The following is a 6,355-nucleotide window of genomic DNA, read 5'->3' on the forward strand; positions in this document are numbered from 1 at the left end:
AACTGCCACTTTCAGGCTTTAAGCATACAAACTGGCCCTATTAAGACTACACATCCTGTTCAACTGCTTCCTCTGCCAAAAACTGTTTCAAAATAAAAGTCCTCACTACAATATTTCACTGTTAAACAATTTAACCCTTTAAACTACTGAACTTTTTAACTGTTCAGCCATTGTAACTGTTACTTGTCATCAACTATGACTCCTACCCACTGTAGCTAGTTAGCATGGTTAGCATGCTAGCATGTTAGCATGCTAACATGTTAGCATGCTAGCATGTTAACATACTAGTTAGCATTTTTAGCAAAACTGTTAAAAATGATTAGCTAAGTTAGCTAAGTAACATGGTTAGCATAGTTAGCATGTTAGCATGCTAGTTAGCATTTTTAGCAAAACTGCTAAAAATGATTAGCTAAGTTAGCTAAGTAACGTGGTTAAGTAACTTGGTTAACATTATTATCTTTGATAACATAGTTAGCATAACTGCTAGCAAACATTAGAGCCATTCCAACTGTCAGTTATCGTCAATTATCTACCTAAATAATTTAACTATTTAAATTATCCACCTATTTAACCGTTCAATCATTCCAACTATATTAAACCTTATCTACCAAGCAAATCATTTAACTATATAAACTATCCACCTATTTAACTGTTCAGTCATTCCAACTATATTAAACCTCATCTACCTAGTTCAGTCATTCCAACTATATTAAACCTCATCTACCTAGCAAATCATTTAACTATATAAACTATCCACCTATTTAACTGTTCAGTCATTCCAACTATATTAAACCTCATCTACCTAGTTCAGTCATTTGAACTATATTAAACCTCATCATGTTGGTTGCCAATTAGCACATCATCTGTTTTAACAATATATTTCACACCATATGTTTTGCATTTTTATGCACTGGTAATTCCCTGGAATTGCGTTTTCTAGTTATTATTATAGACTTTCCTTTTTACCTTTTCAAGAATGAATGCGACTCTAACCGCTTAACGTACAGACATGTTGAAATAACCGTTGTGTAGGTCTGGAGTTGGATAAGAGAGTTATTATTTCAGATTGTTTTAAAAGTTTATACTGTACTGTACGCTGGCGACCCGGGTTCGATTCCCGCCCCGTGGTCCTTTCGGGATCCCACCCCGACTCTCTCTCCCACTCACTTCCTGTCAATCTCCACTATCCTATCTAATTAAAGGCATAAAAAGGCAAAAAAATATACTTTAACTCATTGAGTGCCCTTCCCATGCGTTGAGTGCCAAAAACGTAATATTACGTTTTTAGCTTTTTTTTAAATTACGAAACTAGACACTCTTAACACACCTTATATGTGATTTTGGGAACTCTGTGATTAATGGAAATGAAATATATGACGATCGAAAACTCATGAAAACGCACAATCTGGACATTTTATCTGGGCATTTTATCATAACTCGGTTGCCGCTTTGGGTCGAATCAGTGACGCATGCACGTCAGGTCAAAACCAGGCCATTTTCGTGGGTCTATCACTAGGTGGCAGTCTCGCCAGGTCTCGCTGATCACTTCCCGGAAAGTTTACACAAGTAAGTAACAGGCAACACTTATACGTTATATCTCCATTTCTAGAAAAAAACAGCAATTTTGATGAAAACTAGCCACTGTTTAGCTTGGGATTTCTCAGGAACAGAGGCGTGTAGAAATACACGGTTTGCACCCACCGAGAGCTTAAAGTCTCACCTTTTCAACGAGCCATTGTATGTGTTCATAGCTATAACATAGAATATGCTGTGGCTGTACAAAAATCATCAACAATGGTCTAGATTGCTGGCACTCTAGGACAAAGCTCCCGAAAACAGCTTGGCATTCAATGAGTTAAAAAAAAAAAAGTTTATACTTTTTGAGAAATAGGGGATTAAAAATGTTAAAAAGCTAATTTCCCCCCCATAGACTTGAATGAGGCTGTGATGTCATAATGGCCTAAAGCCACCTACGCTCATTAAGCTCCCAGAGTAGTTCCCGGGATAATCAGAACACTGGCACAGGTGTCACCTGTGAATCCAACTGTCTCAGCTTCTTAGCATACAATCTGGCTCTCCAGTGATAAAAGTCACAGCCATATCTCATGCTTTGCGCATTATATCTCCAGAACGGCTTGACGCATACAGTATGCTTCAAATTTGGTACAAGTGTTTGTATGACTCAAAGATGAAGTGAGTTGATGTTGGAGGTCAAAGGTCAAGTCCATGAATACGCGCGATATCTCAAGAATGCCTTGACATACATGGTTTTTTGGTACGAGGGTTTGTATGAACCCAAAGATTAAGTGATTGAATGATTTCTTTTCAGGAATCTCCCACCAACATTAAGCCAGCAGCTTTTCATCCACTACTGTAATTCCTCTGGAATTACATTTCTAGTTAACATTAATGTTCCAACTCATCATCAACTCACCTGTTGTTACTGAGGTTAACTCATTGAGTGCCAAAAACGTAATATTAAGTTTTTCCTTCCCATGCGTTGAGTGCCAAAAACTTAATATTACGTTTTTAGCTTTTTTTTATTAATTACGAAACTAGACACTCTAACACACCTTATATGTGATTTTGGGAACTCTGTGATGAATGGAAATGAAATATAAGACGATCGAAAACTCATGAAAACGCAAGATCCGCCCCTGGCCTGGTGTAGCTACAGCGCTGAAAATCTTGTGGCATGTATGCCATGAAATAGGGCTGCATTACCCAGAGAAAGACAAAACCTTTTTGAGATTTCAGATGTGTAATAGGCTAACTGTAAAAGGCGTCATCATAAGTTAGGGTGGTACTGGTTGAATTGCTGTCGAAATGTTAAAACTGTCCCCTGAAATCAGCACTTAAACAGCCTCTGAATTCTTAACGGTGGGTAATGCTAAAAATGTACCTAAATTATTAACTGCACAAAAAGATTGCATTTTTTTGTTGCATTTTGTGTTTAAAAATATATATTAGATTCCCCAATCAAACTTTGAAATGAACAAACTGAACAAAAATGTTGGTAGTGTTGCATATTGATATTGAAGTATTGAAGAATCAGATGAAAATACAGTTGCTTAAAGGCTTATATGCCTACATAATAGGCTATTGATCATTTAAATGTAAAATTCACATATTATGCAGGAGGATTACCCACGCAAAGAGGGGCGAGGGTCTGTTTGTTTCAAATGAGTAGCCCTATTATTTCGGGTCCTTCACGTAGCCCTCATTCCGAAAAAGGTTGGAGACTCCTGTGTTAAAGCGGGCTGTGAATCTTGTACAGGATTTTCAAAGACTGAACTGTTGCACCCTGGTGGTTCAAGAAGGTATGGCAGGTGGCCCCTTTAACATCATTCAATAATGACGTTTCATTAGCTGCTTTCAGACATGTCCTCTGCAGTATTCTATGCGGAGCTTTGACAAACGAAGCGACCCTTCGGTATGATGCTAACATGTTGACATTATTCAGCTTTTTGGCCGTTTTATTTTTATGTGAGTCCTGCATATTTGGCACTATTGATTTAGGTAAACCATTTTTTTAAAAGAGTCCTAAGAAAATAGGAGTAGCCACCTACTGAGTGAATAGGCAAAAAAGAGTCCTAAGGTACCTTGTAATGCCACAAAGAAAGGCCTTTTTGGCTGAAAAAACATGTCTGTTACAGTTTCACTCTATTTTGTACTTGGAACACATCATTATGTTTTTATTATTGAAATTACCATATAATTCAATACCCATGGAGAAGGGAGGACCAACTGTTTTTGCCGACAGAATGGTTTGCAGGAATTGTACCTTAAGGGTTCACATTACACTTACAATGTAATTTTTGCATCAAATAACATACATAAACCCAAGTCCCTAAAACACAGTGCTCAGTCTTCTGTCTCTGAAAGAAGCAACTTGTGGAGTTCAAAACTAAGAGAAACTAATCCAAGAATACCTTTTAGAAAATCTGATTTCAGCGCAGTAAGCAAGTGGAGGAGGTCCCAACATCTTCGTACACTGAAAAAGGGAGAAAGAAAACATGTCACATTGTGAGGTGCTTGGTGACTGCTTGTGGGCACTAATCTCTTCCTAGTGTCAAGAAGATAAAAGTTAGCTCTGCAGTGAGAATGAGACAAATTCATCCCTATCCTAGATATGTCAATCGTATAAACCAGGGGTGCACAAATTCTTCCACGTCAAGGGCCAAAAATGAATCGGGGTGGAGGGTCGCGGGCCAAAACTAAATGTTCAAGTCGTGGACCATTAAATTGAAATGTATTGCATATTTGTGCAAAATTAACATTCTATAAAAAGTAGATTAATTTTAGGAAATAAAAACACTACTCTTTACTGTGCTTAAATTTGCACTGTGTTTACAGTACTTGCATTAATATCATGAAATGCATCCATATGGCTGTTTTAAGGGGTATAAATATACAGTGTATCTGAAGCAATCAAAATCTTTTTGCCATATGGAGCTTTTATGTATTTAGATTCTATGTCTTGGAAGAAAGTTATTTGCATCAGTATGAATTAATAATTTATAATATAAATACTATGAACAATATAAAGGTTTCAGGGACAACACTGGAATTTGGTATGATCTATTTTGTAATGTTATTTTTCTGTCAGCATTTGTTAAAATTAGCATTCAACCACAATTAATATTATTTTACAAGTTTCACAAAAGGTTCTCTGGCAGGGTCTTTAGCCAGGGTCATGAGGTGTGTTGTAGGGATCATGCAGGAGTCTAATGCACAGGCAGGAATCACACTGTTCCTTTCAAATGAAACCCTGTACAGCTGTTTCATTGTAAGTTGGTATTGACACAAGATGTGAGTGTATAACGTTGATTTTATGGAATGTGAAATCTGCAACATTTTGCACCTGTAGTTGATCACGAGCACTATGGTGGCTAGTTCATGTTCCTGAGTTAACAGATGTCATTCGTTACAAGGTTCTTTATACAATACTTGTCCTCGTCTTTTTTTCTTTCTTTTGTCTTCTGTGATCTGAGATTGTGCTTATTTTTGCTTTTCTGATGATAATCAAGTAAAAAATCATAGGCCTAGGATACTACAAAATTTCTATCAAAACTTGTGTGAACAATATGTGACCACAAGATGGAACCAAACACTCAAATAGAATCAGACCTTCAATGTCATTCAGAGTAAGAGGTCATGGTCAGATTTACACAGAAGCACCTCTCTTTCCATAGATTTTCCCCACAACCTAGCATCTCATATAGCTTAAACCGATCAGTTTGTCATTCTGTAGTAGTCATCCATGTTGAATTTGGAGCCACACATAAAGTACATCAGATTAAACACTATGGGAAAAACACAAGGAATTTTTGTCAAGTAAATATTTATGGCAGGAAATCCAAGCTTTCCAGTCACTGAAGTGGTTTATGGGACAGGCTCTGTATAAACAGGGAGGAGGAACAAGGAACTTAAAGGCAGGGAAACAGTGCAACCCTCTGCAACTACACCTATGAGGTAAGTGATTTTATTGTGTCATATATTATTACTTAAAGGAACTTAAACAGCAATAACAGTAATAGAAAACACTTTTAGCTTTTAGCCAAACAGTGGGCACACAGGCTCAGGAAATGTACATCAATGCTGTTTTACAGGCAATTCAGAAGTTAGAGATCACTCTAATGTCACTATTTTCTAGAGATCTTCTTCTGTGATGATCCAGCCTGTATGACAGACAGGGACAGTGCCATGTAATGTGTTGCTTTCTGGGGCATGCCTCTGAGAGAGAGAGAGAGAGAGAGAGAGAGAGAGAGAGAGAGAGAGAGAGAGAGAGCACGCAGTCACCCCTCCTGGTCTCAAATCCAGGCCTCTGAAGTAATAAAGCTGCATCCAAAGGGCCAGGCTGGGTGAACGCTGACTCCACTACATATGTGAATATAATTTTCATTACCGTCATGTAGCTCTTCCTTATTCTTCTCTAGTGACAAAACAAACAATGTCCTTTTTCCTCGCCCTCACCTAGACAAAAATTATTTGTTTAAAAATGAAAACAGCATAGCGTACTATAGTGAACAATACTTTTTGGACCATATCAAGACCATATTTCATAGATAATTTGGTAAACATTTACAATATCTTACATGGCCACATACAAGCTGTAAGGTCATTCAACCTGTATGTGCTATGTGAGTTCACAGCGTTTCCACACCATAACAAAAAGCAGTATATTTATAATGCTTTCGTTCATGAACTATTTGAAAGCTAATATGTCCCTGAACATAACCTAACCCTTTCAGACGGCAATGTTATAGACACCCATTGTAGTCCATTCTCAGATGAAGGAAAATTGGAGAGTGTTGAAATATTTTTCCAGGACAATGCAAGATTTTCCAGGACA

Source organism: Alosa pseudoharengus, unplaced genomic scaffold, assembly GCF_046254945.1.
Source record: "Alosa pseudoharengus isolate Yale_2024_CS ecotype anadromous, Long Island Sound unplaced genomic scaffold, YU_APseudo_1.1 YU_APseudo_1.1_scf_8, whole genome shotgun sequence".
Taxonomy (NCBI): Eukaryota; Metazoa; Chordata; class Actinopteri; order Clupeiformes; family Clupeidae; genus Alosa; species Alosa pseudoharengus.